Raw genomic sequence first — 20,768 nt, forward strand, 5'->3', positions numbered from 1 at the left:
GTAGATAATTGTAATTCTTTAAACTGAAAATGCTGGCATCAAATGAAGATCCATACACACCCAAAAGTTGGATTCTACCACTACAGTGAATTATGTACCCCTGCTACAGTGCACACAGATATTTGCCAAACTGTACATTATTTATATTTACATTATTTAATATAAAAGGCAACAAGCTGGCACCTAAGGTCACAAAACTATTTTTGCCTTCATAAGATAAACACTTTGAGTGCTCATGGCATAGTTCAATTGCCTGATAAAGTAGAGATGGACAACTCATGTAACTCCAGCTGTTTTTGGACTGCAGTTCTCATCATCTGTACCCATTGGTTGTGCTGGCAAAGGAGATGGGACATGCAGTCCAGCACTATCTGGGAGTCCACAAATTATGCGCCCTTGTAGACTTATTGTTGTTATTGGTTTGTGTCTTCAGGTTTCTGACTTATGGCAACCCAAAAGCGAACATATCACAGTGTTTCCTTGGCAGGATTTGTGCAGAGGAGTTTGCATTAGCCTTCTTCTGAACCCAACTGTGACTTGCCCAGTGAGTTTCCATGCCCAAGTGGGGATTTGAACCCTGGTCTTCACAGTGACAGTCCAGCACTCAAACCACAACACCATGCTGACTCCTTGTAGAATTAGAACTTTAAAAAATAAATAAAATTTTCTCTGAATGCCTGTCTTGACTGATTTGTCTTCTTGCAACTGTATCCCTGAAATATGGATATAAAACTTTCTGATGCAGTACTTTCACTCAGTACTGCATCAGAAGTAGGTTTATTGCCATGAAAGCTCGTGCTAAAATAAAAACATCAGCTAGTCTTAAAGGTGCTGCTACATTTCTTTCTTCCTCCCCCTCTCATTTTATAAAACTTTAAGACACTATTTCTATCATACTGTACAGGTTGAGCATCCCTAATCCAGAAATCTGAAAACCTCCAAAAAACAAGACTTTTTGCAGCCAACCGCTCACTTTCACCTTTGCTGCTTGTTCATTTCTCAGATCCTCAGTCTCTCTCCAGTCTCATGTCTCATACACAACACATGAAGCAAACAAATAACACACAAGGCTGGAGAGAGACGTGAGGAACTGTGAAATAGCGGGAGGCATGGATTTGCGCTGACCACTGTGCTCAGATTACTGCCATTGCACAGATCCTCAGTCTCTTTTCAGCCTTGTCTCTCTCTAGCCTCACAAACGCAGCACATACTATGCTACTTGTGTTGTGTACTGTATATTATGTATACACAAATACCTGTACAGCTATTTCCAAAGCAAAAATAAAATAAAATAAAAAATCCCAAATTCAGAACACTTCTGGTCCGCATTGGGGATAAGGGATACTCAAGACTTGTTCTAAGTAATGAAGGACTAGATTTTGCTTTTGAAAGGCCAAGTATCCACTATACAGTCAGCTGTCCATATCCACAGGGTTTTTTTTAGCCATTGATTCAAGCACTCACAGCAGAAAAATATTTTAAAAATATATAAATTCCAAAAAGCAAACCTTGATTTTTCCATGTTATATAAAAGATGCCATTTTACTATGCCACTGTATATAATGGGACTTGAACATCCACGGATTTTGTTATCCACAGAGAATCCTGGAACCAAACCCCAGAGGATACCAAGGGCCCACTGTACATGCGAATCCCCAGCATTCCAACATATAATCTATATCCCATTGTGTCATAGCAGCAGCAGCTGTGATAAACCAGCTTCAATTGACTATAGCCAAAACTCCCAGCTATGGGTACAAGACAAAATGTCTTCCTAGTTACCAGAGTAGCAATAGTAACATGGCTATCAATTATACATTTCTCCTTAAAAATAATTTGTTTTAAAAATATTAGACACACACTTATAGCTTTTTAATAAACTGGAGTTGTAATGAAACTGTGTAAAGTTCCGAACTATTATGGAAGGACAAGATATAAGTTTTCTTTAAAAAATAAAATCAAATACAGAACTTCTTGAGAAGATAAGCAACTTTGTTCAAACAGAACAGCAAAAGGGGGTGGACCGGGGTACCGTACGTTAGGCAGGCACCCTGCCAGAATATCACGGTGATGAGCACAATGCAAATACTAGACAGACTCAGAACTCTCAGTTCCATATTCCATCACAGGTTATGCCACCCACACACTCCAATCTATTGCAAGAATGAATTGCCCAAAGTGCGTATGATAGCAGACTATGCATCTCCTCCAATCTGGCCTAATACAAGGGTAGAGTGCCGTTTAAAGCAAACATGGAGTGCATGTGTGTGTGAGTTACTTCGCCTGCTCCTCTTACTCCCACTTTCTGTTCCCACTGTGTCTTTATTCCATCTGGGCTCCAAACTACATGTGAGACCAGCTAGGAGGGGAACAATATCTAGGGAATGGCTGCCAAGGAAAACAAGTGAATGAACACTTTCTGTTTCCATCCCCTTTGGTAATTTAAATCGAACAACATCACACACTAGATAGGATATGGGCAGATCTACCTCTGAACACAGAAGCTTGCTACATATAGAACACATCTGGTAGAGATAGTCTTGATTAATTATCTGTCATCCTACTTGTTAAGATGCTTTTAAAAATGTCCCAGTTTCTCTCTCCTCTTTCCCCCTCCCCCTTTTGTTCTCAGCTTACTTCAATGGTTGTAAACTGTGTTCAAAGTGAAAAATTAGTTTTCTTTGAAGATGCCAGCCACAGATGCTGGCGAAACGGCAGGAAGAAAATCTTCTAGAACATGGCCACACAGCCTGAAAAACCCACATGGATTGCCGGCCATGAAAGCCTTCGACGTCACAGTTTTCACTCAATTAACTTGGGTTGAGGGAGTGAAATCTTACCGTTTCCAATAGACTCAGGCAAAGGAAAACTGCTGCAGTCTCTAGCTTGTCTGTTTTTTCGCATTAATAACTTTTGCCATCTTGACCACACTCTAATGTTGCTTGACCACATGTGCCCTGGTTACATCTTTGAAATGTTGGAGGATATGTTGCTTCCACTGATTGTTGAGCTTCACATTTAACCCAAATACAGTTTTATTTAACTGATAGCACTGGTATTTTGTTCTGGCTAAACCTAAAGAACAGCTTTACCAAAGAAAAGCACAAAGACTAGAAAGACTGATAACAGAATAATCACAATCTCTTTCTGAAAAACCAGCTGTACAGCTTTTCCTGATTGGTTTTAAGAAACATGACTTGTGATATAGATCCTTGGATTTTCTGGGTTTTGTCAAAATTCTTGCCTCCACATTTACTCCTTCTATACTTTCTGAGGGTTGTTGGCAGCCATTACTTGGATCTGCATTGTAAATCTTACAAATCTTTTTAAGAACTAGAACATAGCTGAGGTGATCTTATGATGTGATCGGTACATTTTCTCCTCTCAGATATTTTTAATCTTTTAAAGTGTTATGATGCACAGGTTTAATTTCATTAATGCACTGTAACTCTCTTTAAAAATTAAAATAAAGTAAAGGATACTTTATTGTTCCAATATATCTTGGAGGTAAAAAAAAATCTACACAAGGATGAAAATAAAATGTTGCAGCTGGTGCTTAATAACTAGAATCATAGAATCATAGAGCTGGAAGAGACCGCAAGGGCCATCCAGTCCAACCCCCTGCCATGCAGGAAATCTCAATCAAAGCATCCCTGACAGATGGCCATCCAGTCTCTATTTAAAGACCTCCAAGGAAGGAGACTCCACTACACTCCGAGGGAGTGTGTTCCACTTTCTAACAGTCCTTACTGTCAGGACGTTCCTCCTAATGTTGAGGTGGAATCTCTTTTCCTGTAGCTTGCATCCATTATTCCAGGTCCTAGTCTCTGGAACAGCAGAAAACAAGCTTACTCCCTCCTCAATATGACATCCCTCCAATTATTTAAACAGGGTGATCATATCACCTTTTAACCGTCTCTTCTCCAGGCTAAACATCCCCAGCTCCCTAAGGCGTTCCTCATAGGGCATGGTTTCCAGACCCTTCACCATTTTAGTCACCCTCCTTTGGACACGCTCCAGTTTCTCCACATCTTTTTAAATTGTGGTGCCCAGAAGTGGACACAATATTCCAGGTGGGGCCTGACCAGAGCAGAATACAGTGGCAATATTACTTTCCTTGATCTAGACACTATACTTCTATTGATGCAGCGTAAAATCGCATTGGCCTTTTTAGCTGCCGCATCGCACTGTTGACTCATGTTCAACTTGTGGTCTACTTGGACTCCCAGATCCCTTTCACATGTAGTCTCATTCAGCCAGGTGTCACCCATCCCATATCTATGCATTTCATTTTTCTGCCCTAAGTGCAGTATCTTACATTTCTCCATGTTGAAATTCATTTTGTTAGCTTTATCATAGCTTCCTAATCTATTCAGGTCATTTTGAATTTTGATCCTGTCCTCTGGGGTATTAGCTACTCCTCCTAGTTTGGTGTCATCTGAAAATTTGATAAGTATACCACCAATTCTTTCATCCAAGTCACTGATAAAGATGCACTGGGCCCAGGAAAGAACCCTGTGGCACCCCCCTGGTCACTTCTCTCCAGGATGAAAAGGAGCCATTGTTGAGCACCCTTTGGGTTCGGCCAGTCAATCAATTACAAATCCATGTAACAGTTACTTTGTCTAGCCCACATAGTCTAGTACAACAGAAACATCATTGGGAGAACTACAAATACTACAAACTCCTCACACATTTTCCCCATCTGGAAGTGCTCCTAGCTTTTAATCTCTTTTGTTGCAGGGACACATGCATGCAGAAACACACACGCTTATGCCAAGTTATGACTGTAAAGTGAAGCCCTTGGGGAGAACGACAAGAACAGCACAAAGATGTATCTCTAAAGCAACTCTCCCAACACAAAAGTATTAGTCTACAACTCCCATCATTCTTCAGCCAGCATCGCCATTGCAGATGTTGCAGTCCAAAACACTTTAGGGCACTAAACTGGAGAAGTCAATATTAGGGAACTAAGCTAGGATCAGTGATTCCCAAACTCTGGTCCTCCAGGTGTTTTGGGCTTCAACTCCCAGAAGTCACAGACATCTTGGCCAATGTTCTGGGAGCTGTAGTCCAAAATATCTGGAAGGTCAGAGTTTGGGAATCACTGAAGTAGATGATTAAAAATGGGACCAGAGCGAAGCACAAGCAGGTACAGTGAAGTGACTTCAATTTAGCAGGCCCAGGAGGGAATTACACTGGATGCAATAGATAAAGAAGTCTTGGGGCTAGTTCTTACTGAACTTAACATGCTGGGGGTAGAGTAGCCCTATATGTTTATTTTAACACACCCTTCCTCTTTGCACACGACTCTTAAGTTCTTCTTACATAAGGACTATTCACTTCAGAAATCCACTATCTAAAAGGAAAGAGAGATGGGTATAAGTGCATAAAACAACACTGCTTGTTATTTTCCACAACCAGATATAAGCAGCACAATGTGTGTTGTTGTTGTGTGTGCCTTTGAGTCATTTCTGACTTATGACAATCCTAAGGTGAACCTATCATGGGGGTTTCTTGGCAAGACGTGTTCAGAGGAGGTTTCCAATGCTTTCCCCTGAGGCTGAGAGCATGTGACTCAACCAGGGTCACCTAGGCCTGTTACAGACAGCCAAAATAAAGCTGCTTCGAGTCACAGTGGAGTTATGGTGTTTCAATGATGCATGCGTCCTAAGAGTCCAGAAGCCACACCAAAGCTATGCTCCAGTCCTTAGGGCTGGAGTGTGGCTTTGGTGCAACTTCTGGACTCTTAGGACGCATGCATCAATGAAACATCATACCTCCACTGTGACTCGAAGCAGCTTTATTTTGGCTGTCTGTAACAGGCCCTAGTGGGTTTCATGACTGAGCTGGGAATCAAACCATACAGAGGTGTAGTCTAACACTCAATCCACTACATGACACTGGCTCTCTAACACACGGTACACAAGGGTAACAAATTAGCCACATGAAACTGCTTTGGTGCATGGAATAAAAACTTGTTGCAGTGTTCAAGATTTTCCTTACATTAGGAAAGATCTCCCCCAAAGTCCGCTCAAATAAGGAACAGGATTACTTTGCATGGTCTTAGCTGAATTCTGAATTTGAACCAGGTGTTCTAAGATAGTGACCTGTAGCAGCAAGAACTGACAGTGTCAACCAATTATCACACAGCTTGAACTATGTGCAAGAAGGTTCTCCATGTACTCAGAACAATTCGTAGCTGTAGAAAAAGTAAACATTTTTAAATTGCACAGAGTTTGGAGCATTTCCACCTTTCCTTTGCAAACTGGCATAAAACATTCTTACAGGGGAAAAACCAGCAACGATGTTGAGGCCTTTTCAACCAAAAGATCACCTCCTGTCACAAGTCTGACAAAGTCTAGAGTACATTTCTGATGACCCTCTGCTGAGCAAAACAACGAGCCAGTGTTTCTCTTTGGCTGGCATTGCTGCCCTCCTGCTCTTTGCGGTTTCTCTCTTCCAAATTTGACACATTCACCCCAAAAGGTTCGTTTTCTTTAGGGAAATCAGTGCATAGCTCTACAACTGGAGACAAAAGGGATTTTAAAAAAGGAAGAAACAGTCAGGAATGAACGGCCTTTAAATGAGAAGCTCAGCAACTGAACTGTAACGCTGGGAAAGAAGTCAGCTGCTTGCTCAGTTAGCAAACAAAACTTGGGAAAGAAAGTCATGGATCGGGGCTACATGCACTTGACTACGTCATGTACTGAAAGATCAACCAATATCTCTACAAAATGCATTAGTTTAATTAACATTTCTCCTATCCACCATTCTTCTCCTGTAAGTACACTAGTATCTTTTCTGCCTGCTTTAAAAGTTACAGTATTTTGAACATGAACAAACCTCATGGTTCACTGGAGCCATCCAAAATGAGCATTTGTGGGATGATGTTTTGGATCTTTATGATTGTTATTACAACATGTTATTATATTTATTCATTTTAAAAGTAACTTTCCAAGCTCAGCTGCCCTTTAATTTTTTTTTTCCTGCTGTGAGGCATGTCTGTACTTTTTTTACTTTACTGCCCTAATGTTCTTACTAAGGCGGGTTACAGACCGCTCATTTGGGGCGGCCTGCACTTGCCCCTTTCCCCGCTGTATTGGGGCCTCAGCTGCCAGACCGGCAGCCTCCGAGGCCCCGATCCGCTGCTTTCCAGGCCGCGGGGAAGCGGCAAAAGGCCGCTTCCCCGCGGCCTGGAAAGGGGTGTCCTTGGGGCTTCAAGCCCCAAGGACACCCCGCAGTAGCGGGGAGGCAGAGAAAGGGGCCACTTGGCCCCTTTCTCCTCTGCGCCACTGGCGCAGCCGTCTGAAGGCTACGCCAGCAACGCAAACTCCAGAAGGAGCTCCATTTCGGAGCTCCTTCTTACGCCGCATAAAGGGCGCTCTAAGTGCCCTCGCGCGGCACAAGGATGTCACGTCCGCACCACCTCATTTGGAGGTGGCGCCGTCGTAATGGCGGTGGCCGTGTGGAATGGCTGCCGCCATTTTGTGCGTGCTCTGCACGTGCTAGGGTTGGGAGCGTCTGGAAAGGACGCTCCTTTCTAACCCTAGCATGCGCGGAGTGCACACTTTTAGGCCCGTCTGTAATGGGCCTAAGATATCCTTCAACAGACAAACACCTCCGTAAATTTCCTGGACTTTGAGAATCTCCCAGTAGCCACATGGCCAAAAGGAGGAGGTGTCAGCTGGCAAGAAATACCCCTCCACACTGTCTGAGCTAAGGAAAAAACAAAACAGAAAATGGAGGCCTATGATTAACATCTTCAATTTGTTTCTCCTGTTTGGTTTTTAACACCTCGCCTGATGAAGAAAGCCAGTAGAACTTTGAATGTTTGCAACATGTATATTGGGCATTTTGGTGGATTTTTGATGTTACTGGATTTGCTATATGACTAACATGGCTACCCCTGGATGACCTCTCTTTATGGAACATTCTATAAATGTTAAACATTATTCTTTTCTCTCACATTTATTCCACAGAGCACAGCACAGTCCCTTAGACAGAACATCTAAGGGAAAATTTTATGAATTCTAAACCTGAAGTAGTTAACAACTAGCCTGCATTATACAGTTTGGAATTAAAGTTTAACATTAGGTGGTGTCAGAATCCAGAGTTCATGACCATACCTTGTGATACAACACCTAGTAAGGAAAAAAGCATTTGTGCATTCTGCAGATTTCACTCCAGCATCAGATTTATGGCACTCTCACATATTTTCATAAATTGTACAATTCAACGCTTTGCTGCTAATTTCAGCGTTCTCTGGCAGGAGATGCTCCTTCTTCCGAACAGAATGTACAGGCGCCAGCCTGTATTGACCCTGAGTGAAGTCTGTATATGGCATTCCTAAAGCAGCTGCAATGTGAGGTTACCAAGCCAGAAAACCACTTTTCCCTCATTCCACGTTTGAGACTTCAGCTGATCAAAGTCCACCAAAAACTAAGCTGTAGCCAGGCCATTTCTTTTTCAAAAAATAATGCTTCCAAGTTCATTTTAAAAATGTTTAAAATCATTTTTTGCTGTAAAGTCTCTTATTAATATTTATCACGTATTTTGGTTGTTATATTTTTCCCACCCTCCCTCTAAAGAGCACAGGCCAACACACATAGTTCTCTCTGTCTTCTTCCACACCAATGTTATCGTCACAATAACTCTCTAAGGTAGATTAGATTGGGAGACAGTGGCTCATCTCAGGTTGTCCAGCAAGTGTCATGAACAAATCTCCTGAGCCCCAAACTGGTTTCCCAACTAGAAATGCTGGGGATTGAAACTGGGCTGTTATGCATGCAAAGTCTGTGTTCTCCCTTCTTAAGATGTCCTCTTTCTCAATTGCAGATACTTCATGTTGATGGAATAAATGCGTTCTGCACATGCTCAAAAACACCTCTCCCTTTTTTACAATACTGCACTTTAGATCCATAAAATATAGCCTAGCACTAAAGAGAGTCATTGTGTATCATGAAGACTGAGATGGAAAATCAAGTTCCTTCTTTCTTTCCTTTTCCAAATTTAATAATAATAATAATAATAATAATAATAATCTTTATTTGTATAATGCTTTTCCGTGGACGATCAAAGCGGTTTCCAATATCAGATTAACAATACATAACACATCATGACTCTGCTACTCTCCCCTCAAGATGGTGGTCGGGAGGAGGGCTCTTCTTGTTGGCAGGCAGAGGCCTGTTGTTTCTTGCCTGCTTCTCTCCCCTCAAGAAATTTCTTTTACCTTTCATCTCCTCGCCTCTCCGTCTTCCAGTCCAGACAGTTATTTCAGCTCACAATTACGTATAGGAACCAATAATGAATCCCAAAAAGAACTGGGGTTGCCATATGCTTTTTAGAGGCATGGGGTGGGAAAGACAGAAACTCAAATATGAAGCAATGAACAGAGGTGGGAAGAACAAATAGGTGTAAAAACCCACTTTGCTCATGCTCAGAAACTGTTTCTTGTTCAGCAAACTGCAGAGAAAGGATGCAGCTTATGTGCTTTTAGAGTCATGGGGCAGGAGGAGAAAGACTGAAATATGAAGCTATAGAGATAGGTGGGAAGAACAAGCAGGTTAAAAATAGTTGGCCTGCATGTAGATCAACTCACTAATAATAGCACTATTAAGTTCCATTATTAACAAACTAAACAAAACAGGGGTTTCCAACTTTTTTATGATGAGGTATCTCTTAAAAGAGCTGAAAAATGACTGAGGTCCACCAGTCACAAAATGGCAATGCAGGAGCAAAGCAATACATTACAACATGTGGAAATGGAGCTTGGCATTATTAGTGGGCAATTATTCATGTAATTTTAGACAGCCAATTAATGCTTCTTCAGAAAGTGCTGAATTCTTTATCATAATGATTTCCTTGTTGCAAGGAGTTCCATAATTTGGTTTTCTTCAAGTATAGTATAGATGGATGGGGTGGATGGGTAGTGATTCCACAAATGAATGCAATAAAATGAACATCAGGAAAAATTACCCCAGAGTGAATCTATTACACATATCTATATTATACAACCCTCAAGGGTTTGGGAGGAAGTGCTATGAGAGAGAAGACACGACAGCTAGATAAAACAACTATTAATGGGTTCTGACTGGAAAAAAATAATGCAATTCTGGAATATGCTCAAGAATGGAACTGAGTTTATTTTGCAAGTAACAGAATAGGGTGAGTTATAAATATGTAGGCAATGCAGGAGAATAACAAGAGTATAAATTAGGCAAATAAGTTCATTTTTCAAGAGATTTTTCATTCCCTGGGACCAATTTCAGATTTTTTTCTTCAATCCTCTGTTGTGGTGGTATGAATCATGAAACTTTCCAAATACTCTTGGACAGAAATTCCTAGCATTTCTCACCACTGGCTATACTGGCTAGGGCTGCTATGACTTACAGTCCAACACTTCTGGAAAGCCACATGATTCCTACCAATGTTATATATTAGGTCTCCTCTGCTGTATTTTCTCAGACCTGCCTAGTAACCTGCCATATTCACTCCCATTCTATCATCTTCCTTCCTCCTGGCCTCTATGTGCAGGTATAGCTAGATAGGCAACATGAAAATGTGCAAAACATAACATAGGCCTGTTACAGACTGCCAAAATAAAGCTGCTTCGTCTCTCTTTGGAGGTATGTTATTTAAATGATGAATGGGTCCTAAGAGTCCGGAGGTCGCGCCAAAGCCACACTCTATTCCTAAGCACTGGAGTGCAGCTTTGGTGCAGCTTCCAGATTGGGTGCATGCATCATTTAAACAGCATACCTCCAAAGAGACCTGAAGCAGCTTTATTTTGGCAGTCTGTAACAGGCCATAGTTTTCACAGTTTTGCCCAAGCCCCACATTAAGTTTGCCTGAGGGTTGCCATAAGATGGAAACAACTTTAAAACATGCAACAACTACATCAACAAATAGTTTAATAAATAAAAATGAATAAAATATAAAATAGGGGTTATAAAAATAGAGCACACTAAAAGGGAGAAAAAATTACTAAGGAAATGAAAGAATTCATTAGCTATCACTCTTTGTATATAGTCGATAGGGTTGTGAAACAGCTTCAGGAGATTCAAATTTTTCAACGCTTGCTAAATTAAATTATATTAAGTTATATAAATAAATAAATAATAAAATATTTATTTATATCCTGCCTCTCCCTTTCAAAGATCGAGCGGGTAACAACAAGCCGGTATAACAATTACATTGACAAACCCTAATCCCTTTAACCCTCCCTGCTTCTCTTAAAATTACAAGTAAAACATAGAAATTACAAGTAATTCCAATACAGCAGATCGCACACAGTTCCATGAAGTCTACGACAAAGATTTGGAACAGAAACCTGACCGAATGACCATCGGAGGGACAAATAGACAGGTAAATGGTTCTGGTTCTTGTTTTAGGTCAGTCTGGCAAGGCCCACCTATACTATGCATAAATAGAACTATGTTGAAGGCTTTCACGGCTGGCATCCATAGGTTTTTGTGGGTTTTTGGGGCTTTGAAGCCTGCATTCTAGAAGAGTTTATTCCTGATGTTTCACCAGCAGCTGTAGCTGGCATCTACAGAGAATGCTGGAATGCAAGCGAGTGGGGTAATATATGTTGGTCCTCTTAGCCAACAATATATATACTCCACTCTGCTCCATTCCAACATTCTCTGAAGATGCCAGCCACAGCTGCTGGCGTAACATCAGGAATAAACTCTTCTAGAACACAGCCTCATAGCCCCCCCCCCAAAAAAAAATCCCACAAAAATTATAGAACTATGTTGTGTGTTACACAGAGAGATGGGGATGTAGTCAGAAAAATAGCATTTGAACAGAATTTCATCAGATAACTGAAACGCTCCCGCACAAGTATGTGTTTGTTTGTTTGTTTGTTTGTATGTTTATTAAACCCTCAGGTCAGTTATTAATGATGAATGAAATCTGGCATAAGGACTCCTAGAAACATCTATGGGTTGAAAGCAGAAATACTTTAACAGAAGAGGCCTGATACGAAACTGAGACTTAGCACAGATGCGTATTAGCAGTAGCCTAGCAATCAGAAATTCAGAGCTGTGCTTGTTGAATGTTGACCCAGCACAGTTGTTCAAAAGACACACAGGTCCAGTTGGGGGGGGAAACAGCAAAGGAAGTACTACAGAAAAGAAAGAATATACAATAACCATCTCCCAGAGGACAGATAAATTTGGGATCCTGATGTATATACCACTTTTCCCTTTTGTTGTTGTTGTATGTTGTTCAAGTTGTTTCTCATTTAAAGCAACCCTAATGTAACCCTATCATGGAGTTTTCTTGGCAAGATTTGTTCAGAGGTAGTATGTTTTTGCCTTCATCTAAGACTGAGAGAGCATGACTTGTCTAAGGTCACCCAGTGGGTTTTCATGGCTGAATGGTGATTCGAATACTGGTCTCTTAGTGTCCTGGTCCAATGTTCAAATCGCTACACCACACTGGCTCTCTTCTTACTCCCTACCGCAAAGTTCCCTTCCAAACTCAGATGTCAGAACAAGCTCAACTATTTACCATTTCTTGATAATGGCACCAAAGGATAGCAATGGAGGCCTGATGGCATATAAGCCTCCCTTTGTGACAGAACAACTATCCTGATTCTGCTTGCAAAGGGGGAATGCAGAACAAGCCCACTGCAGACTGTAACTGAAGAGTGAAAAGTTCAACAAATGAGGTTTCCATTTATCCTGCTGGTGTTAAACACAGAGTACAATCAGCTCATTTAATTATCCATTCAAGTTCTGCTGAGGCACCAAAAGGCCAAGGAAGAAAGTCTACTTCTTTTTGCAAGTTTCCCAATCTTCCCTCTACTCTTCATTGCCAGATTGGACAAATAGCTCAGCACAGAAGGCCTTCAGACAGAGAGTTCAACTCCCACTGTGCATAAAAGATGTCAAAAAGTAGCTTCCTCTTCTTCACAGAGTTGGAAAAACCTAAGACAAAGTGAATACTCTTTTAAATTACCCAATCTGTACATTTAATCAGTAGCTGTCTGGACAGTAAAATACATTCTTGTTGCTATTTCTGTTGCTGTGTGACTTCAAGTCACTTCCAACTTATGGAGACCCTAAGGTGGATTGGACTGGATGACCCTTGTGGTCTGTTCCAACTCTAAGATCCTATGATTCTATTGTGAGTTTTCTGGGGCTGAGAGTTTGTGACTTGCCCAAGATGGGTTTCCATGGCCAAGTGGGAAATTGAACCCTGGTCTGCAGAGACATAGTCCAGTGTTCAAACCATGACACCATGCTGGCGCTCTTGCTGCTATTTAAACTCAAGTCTATATCAATGAAACCAACTGGATGACCTCAGTCTCAGGATGGCAATGGCAAACCTCCTCCGAACAAATCTTGCCAAGAAAACCTCATGATAGGTTTGCTTTAGTGCCACCATAAGTTGGAAACGACTTGAAGGCACACAACAACAACAATAATGATATCCAAAGGTCATCAGCAGTATTTACCTTGTTAGGGTTGTTAATGGTGATGGGTGATAATTAAAAGCATTTGTATGAACACAAAAGAAGTAGTCTTCTCTTTTTTTCACAAGGAGGAGTATGGCTAACCAAAGCTGCAAAAGCACATCTCAAATTAACACTATTTTGTTGGGGAGGGAGGGTTCTCATCCTTCCTAAGGGAAATAGAGGCAACCAGGGGAAGGGTTTACCATGCATGAATATAGACAGTAAGATATCCTCACAGTGAATCTGGTCATTTCTTTGACTGACATTAATCCTCTTACCACCTTAGATATTTTTTCTCGGTAGCAGCTGGCAATAAAATAAATAAACCAACCCCTCACCGCCATTACAATAAATAATAACTTGCAGCCCATTTTTCATACCACAAATCAGCTTCTTTAGGCTTCCTTGCTGCCTGATAGTGGAGATAACCTCGCCTGAGGTCCTTCAACCACAATACTGGTGCTGAGTTCAGGACTTCAGGCATGCAAATCATGCACTTCAGTAGTTAGTTATGAAGACCCAGTTTGGTGTAGTGGTTTGAGTGTTGGTTTATGACTCTGGAGACCAGAGTTTGATTCCCAGCTTGGCCAAAAGGAGGACCTTGAGCAAACCATATGCTCTCAGTCTCCAATTTTCTCTGAACAAATTTTGCCAAGAAAACCCTGTGATGTGTTCACCCCTGGGACATCATAAATCAGAAAAGACCTGAAGACACACAACAACAACAACAACAACAACAACAACAACAACAACAACGAGTTATTGCTCAATATATCTTAATATGGTTCAATGGGGGGAGGATACTACCTTTTGCCATTTCCTGGGCCCAATGTTGTTCAACATCTTTATCAGTTATTAGGATGATGGAGTCAAGGCTATACTAAACAAATTTGCAAATGATACCAAATTAGGAGGTGCAGCTAATAGCCCAAAGACAGACTTAGAATTCAGAATGACCTTAACAGGTTGAAGAGCTGAACCAAAGTGAATTTCAATGAGGATAAATGTTAGATACTACTACATTTAGGAAGGAACAATTATTTGCTCAAATCCAGGATGGGTAATGCTTGGCTTGAAGATGAAAAGGATTAGCAGACCGCAAGGTAAACATGAGACAATAAGTGTGATGTGGCAGCCAAAAAGTGAAGTAATTATTCAAAAGCAATTCCAGGCTGCAGCAACAGGAGTATAGTGTCTAGATCAAGAAAAGTACAGTGCGACCTTGTTATCCGCTGGGGTTTGGTTTCAGGATCCCCCGTGAATAACAAAATCCGTGGATGCTCAAGTCCCATTAAATACAATGGCAGAGCAAAATGGTGTTCCTCATATAAAATGGAAAATCAAGGTTTGCTATCAGGAATTCACACTTTTTTTTGAATATTTTTAAGTCGTGGATGCTTGAATCCATGGATAAAAAAATCCGTGTATAAGGAGGGCAGACTGTAATAGTACCACTCTATACAGATTTGGTCAGACCTTATATGAAATACTGTTCCATTTCTGGGCACCACAGTTCAAGGAGGATATTGATAAGTTTAAATTTTCCAGAGGATGATGTCCAAGATGATTAAAGTTTGGAAACCAAACCCAATGAGAAACGGCTTAGGGAACTGGATATCTTTAGCATCAAGAAGAGAAGGTTGATATGATATCCTTAAATATCTGAAGGGATGTCATGTTAAAGATGGGATGAGCTTGCTTTCTGCTGCTCCGGAGACTACAACAGAAACTCATAGATTCAAATTGCAAGAGATTCCACCTAAACATTGGACTCACTTCTGGGTTGTAAGAGCTGGGAAATAGACTGCCTTAGAGGGTGGTGGAATCTGTTTCTTTAAAGGTCATAAAACAAAGATGGGATGGCCATCTCTCATGAGTTCTTTAGTTGCATACTCCAGAATGGCAAGAATTTGACCAGCTGATCTCTGTGCTTCCTTCCAATTCTATGATTCTATCATTCAAAGAAGAACTGAAGCAGAGATAAGTCTTGACATATCTACCGAACTTCTCTGAACATACTACAGTGGATCTTTGGTATCCGCTGGAGTGCAATTCCAGGATCCTCCATGGATACTAAAATCTGTGGATGTTCTAGTCCCATTAAATATAATGGTCTAGTAAAATGGTTGTAACTTTTATAAAATGGCAAAATAAAAGTTTGCTTTTTGAAATGTATATATTTTAAAAATATTTTAAAGCTGTGGATGCTTGACTCTGTGGATATGGAGGCATGACTGTACTCCCAGCAGCATTTTAGTAATCTGGTTTCAGGTCAAAACAGAGTATTGTGGAAACATTATCTTCCTCCTAAAGCCTTATTTCATCTCCCCCTGGATAAACTTTAAGCCACAAGAGCTAATTGCACCGCACTTCTGTTTATGTACTCCGACTCTTATAATTACTCTTCAGCACAGAACAACAAGCCGTGCCACACAAGGGAGACACTTTTCTGGTGATTACTTGAAGATGTGTAGAGCAAAGAGATATGTAACTTAAGCAGGAGAGCAGAATAAAGCCTGCTGGGGTTGAAAGCAGTTTGATCTCTTTTTGTTACAAGAGCAAATGACAGAAGTCCTACATAATAAGGCACATATGCCCAGAGCTAATTTAGTCATTCACCCATTTCTGGCATCAATAGACATGGTTATTGAAAGTAATAACTGATTCTGAGTTTAGAAGCAATAAACTGCTACCAAAGATCTAACTGGGGGAAGGGCACCATATGCAAACCAGTTCTTGAGAGCTAGAGGTTAGGCACAGGAATCAAAGCTACAGGGTTTTGAGTGTGGGTTATTTTTTTCCAGATCTGAGGCAGAACATTTTCCTTTTTATATACCATACCTGCCCTTAATTTAGTAATGTTAAGCAAATCACAAAAGCGATTAAAAATATCCAGTTTACCAGCCTGTGTTCTAGCTGGTTCCAAAAAACAAAACAAAAACCCTATCATGTTCAGTTATTTTGCCTCATCAGTTGTTGTTGTGTGCCTTCAAGTCATTTTCAATTTAGGGTGACCCTAAGGTGAATCTATCACGGGGCTTTCTTGGCCACATATGTTCACAGGTCTGCTATTGTCCTCCACTGAAGGTGAGAGCGTGTGACTGACTTGCACACTTTAACATACAAAGCAAGCTATATTCATAGAATTATACAGTTGGAAGAGACCACAAAGGCCATCCAGTCCAAACGCCAAATCCATGCCATGCAGGAACTCAAAATCAAAGCACCTCCAAAAGCCTTCTCAATGACTGCTCCAAGACTATGAAATTCCCTTTCACTGTAGGGTTAGTTGGCCCATCTACTTTCTTTCATCAGCAGACCTTTTATTTGGACAGACCTTTGATTTTTAACTGGTTGTGCAGAAAACAAGTACTGTATATTATTGAAATGCATTGGACTGTTATCTTTATGTTTTAAACCTGCTTTGAAATGTTTTAAAATTAATATTTAATATGATTGCTGATTTAATGTTTGTTTGATTTTTTTACATTTACCTATATTTTAAGGCACTTCGGATTTCCATGGGCAAGCAGAGACTTCAACTCTGGTCTTCTGGAATTCTAGTTCAACACTAAAACCACTATAGCACACTGGCTCTCACCAGATCAACCCCCAAACAACCATTTTAAGGCATTTAAGATTGGATTTGATGTTAAATTAATGCAGTCCAGGACACCTCAATAACAAACTTGTTTTCTGCACAACCAGTTGAAAGTCAAAGGCCTATCCAAATAAAAGGTCTGCTGGGGAAAAGAAAGTAGGTGGTCCAGTGGATGGGAATTCCATAGTCTTGGAGAAGTCATTGAGAAGGCTTTCTCTGGACCAAGCACACTTGTGATAGTGCCCCAGCTACACTATGAGGTATAATTGTGCCAAAGGTATATAAAAGAAGAGGAAGCATGTGGCATCTGGCCAAATCAGAAGAGAATCCTACCCCAGGCTTGCCATCTGGTCACTGTCATGCCCAGTAGTATCAAGTTTACACTTAAACCCTCAGGAGAGTCTGTGTTGAATGATCCAGGGTAAATGCCATACAAGATACTATTCATAGATGAGAGCAGTCTCTGTGGGCATCCCTTGTGCCTTCATTTGTCTTTGTCTCAATCCCAACAGCATGAAATCATTAATTTTCTCTGCTGTTTTCAGGGTCTCAGGTGTTTATCTCCAAGGAAGGTGACCCAGTTTGGCTAACATTTGTAAAGAGTTGTCAAAAGAAACAGAAAAAGTAAAAAAAAAAAAAATAACAGCACCACATGCTGACAGTATGTGCCACGTGACAGTGACAATACGTAGAGTATTCTGACTGCTTCTCGATACATCTCCTCCAATCATTTTATGTTTGAGAGTCACTCAAACAAACAAATAAGCAAAACTAACCTAGTGAAAATGTAATGGCAATTCCCTTCAGGCAATATGATGCAAATAAAGAGCCAAAGCTCTTCCTCTCTCTGAAACAATTTCTCCCTCTTTCCTTTTGTTGGTCTAAACAATGGGTTTAGTGTTGTACCTGCAATGGTGTAAATATGAACTAGGCTGATGCAGCTGAGACCTACCACTAAGCAGGGTGAAGCCACTTTAGGCAGCTGATATGAGGTATCATAAAAAAGGTTCAGGTTGTTAGTTATTTAAATTGACACTGTAAGCAAGGGAGAGATAGGGATGCCTGTCTCAAGTCATCAAATAGCATGCCTGGTATCGGCTATTATGAGTGTGAATGTAATGTGCCATAGGTTGGAGGTGATACATCTGTTGCTCTGCTTCAGGCAGCAAAATTTCTTGGGATGACTGTGGGATCAAAGCACCTATCCTCAGCAAAAATCTAATGCAAGTTTAAGCAAATCTATACAGAGATAAACATGACTTGCATTAACCATGTTTTGCAGCTGTAGCAGTGTTGTGCTAAAAGTGTTATATGTAGCCAATTTAGGAGAGAAGAGGATTTGCACCAGAGGGGGAGAGGATATAGATAAGAAGCCCTGGTAGTGCTATGTTTAAATGCCTGTACTGCAGTCACTCACTCACAAACTACAATGTTGTGAGTTCAATACCAGCCAGGGACTCCAGGTTGACTGAACCTGGCATCTTTCCATAGGTCGCTAAAATGAGTACCCAGCTTGTTGGGGGCAATTAGCTTACACTTTGTAAACCACTTAGTACATTGGTAAGTGGTTTAGAAATGTACTTGTTATTGCTATTGCTATAGATAAGATTGGTGATCCCTGGTATGAGAAAAGAGAGTCCACAATAAGCCACTGCTGTAGTGAACCTATGGATGAGTAGAAAACAAGAATATAATATATGATTCCACTTTAATTATCATGGTAGCATCCTGTGGAATCCTGATGTTCGCAGTTTAGGGATCAGTATTTAGAATTCTCTGCCATCCTCACAAAACTACAAATTCCAGGATTCCACAGCATGTTGCTATGACAGTTAAAGTGGAATACAGCACTATAATTGTGAAGTGTGAAAAGTCACCTGGTGGAGTTCTTCAGGGAACAGAATAATAGAAACATAGAATTGGAAGAGACCTCAAGAGCCATCCAGTCCAACCCCCTGCCATGCAGGAACTCACAATCAAAGCACCCCAAGAGATGGCTATCCAGCCTCTGTTTAAAAACCTCCAAAGAAGGAGATTCCACCACTCTGCCAAGGAATAGGTTCCATTGTCAAACTGTCAGGAAATTCTTCCTAAGGTTGTGGTGGAATCTCTTTCCCTCCAATTTGAATCCGCTGTTTCATGCCCTATTTTCTCTGGAGCAGCAGAAAACAAGCTTGCTCCATTCTCAACATGACACCCCTTCAAATATTTAAACAGGGCTATCTTATCACCTCTTAACTTTCTCTTCTCCAGACTAAACAAAACCAGCTCCCTAAGTCTCTCTTCATAAGGCTGGTTATTGATGCAACCTAGAATTGCATTGGCATCACATTGTTAACTCATATTCAACTTGTTATCTAGCATGAGTATGATTCCTTGTTTTCAACATATAATGTGATCCCCCCACAACCGTCATGGCAAATTCAATAGTGTGGTGGGGCTTAGAATCAGGAGGTGCACATAACATATGAATTATATGTCAACCAATCTAATCCTGAATTAGAGCATTATCAGATACTTGTATTTAGCTCTCAGCCTGTTAGTTCAGTAACAGGCTGAACTCTCCTTCCACCTATTACGAGTAAAACAAGAAGCTCAGTGAAAGGTAAAGAAAGCCAGCATAACCAATCTATGTTTACAATAAAGACAAGCAGGAGATCTAGACACTTTTCACAGCTCCTGGAGAAACTGATGTTTAATTCATAACGATCTTTATTTCATATAATGAGCTCTGCCTTGATTTTGGCTACTGTCTGTGCAGCATTCTCAGTAATCTTTGACTTCCTGTATTCTACTGTCAGCCCCATTAGAAGACACACATTTTAGTTTACCTCTGAAGTACGTTCTTTATGTACAGAAACCCAACCATTAATTCACTGAACCAGGAAAGTTAAACTGCCTTAAAGCCATCAAATAAATTGGTACCTGACTACTGGAGAGCATGATTCTAGGGGTTATCTGGATTGTGACAAAACCTGGGCCCTAATCCAATTGTTAGTCCCAGCTAGAGTAGACCTGATGTATCAATGAAGCTTTCATAAGTGTTGACTTATCAAGGGCACACATTCAGTGGATCTACTTTACTTGAGCCTTCCAATTGGATTTAGGCCTTGCTTTTCTTAAAAGACTTTCTTTTAGTATCATTTGTGTTCATTAAAAACTAGAAAAACTAGAATCACTGGAAAAAACAGGCTATTTAGCTATCTACCTGTATGACTGGAAAGCATTACCTCTAAAAATTAAAGATTAAATGATTAGAATTTAATAAAGATTATTTATTCAAAGCAGAGCCATTATCCAGGTTTACTATAGAGGAAATTCTCTATACAAGACTAATCAAATCATCTGTTTCCTACTGCAAATGCAATTCCTCCTACTATAATTTTTAGCCCATTTTTTTAAAAAAAATCTGTAAGTGTGACAACAGTGAGTGTAAGGACAATCCTAAACACACAGAAGGCCAACTGACTGTGGTTGATATTGTGTGACTTCAACTTGTTTCCAACTTGTGGCCACCGTAAGGCCATAGGATTTTCCTGGCAGAGGGCATTTGCCATTACCTTCCTCTGAAGCTGAAAGTGTGACTTGCCCAAAGTAATCCAATGCATTTCCATGGCTGAGTGGGAATTTGAACCCTGGTAGAGTTGTAGAATCCAACATTCAACTCAATACACCACACTGGCTCTACCAATACCATTT

The 20,768-nt window shown here is 40.6% G+C and overlaps 1 protein-coding gene across 3 annotated transcripts in view; it reads right to left on the reverse strand.

Annotated features, from left to right (window-relative positions):
* The window catches only part of ITPK1 (inositol-tetrakisphosphate 1-kinase), a 184,068-nt gene that overhangs the window by 83,914 nt on the left and 79,386 nt on the right, over window positions 1-20,768 (reverse strand). The gene's annotated exons all lie outside the window — the stretch shown is intronic.

The sequence above is a fragment of the Sceloporus occidentalis genome, unplaced genomic scaffold, assembly GCF_023333645.1.
Source record: "Sceloporus occidentalis isolate IW3139 unplaced genomic scaffold, rSceOcc1.0.p SCAF_4, whole genome shotgun sequence".
Taxonomy (NCBI): domain Eukaryota; kingdom Metazoa; phylum Chordata; class Lepidosauria; order Squamata; family Phrynosomatidae; genus Sceloporus; species Sceloporus occidentalis.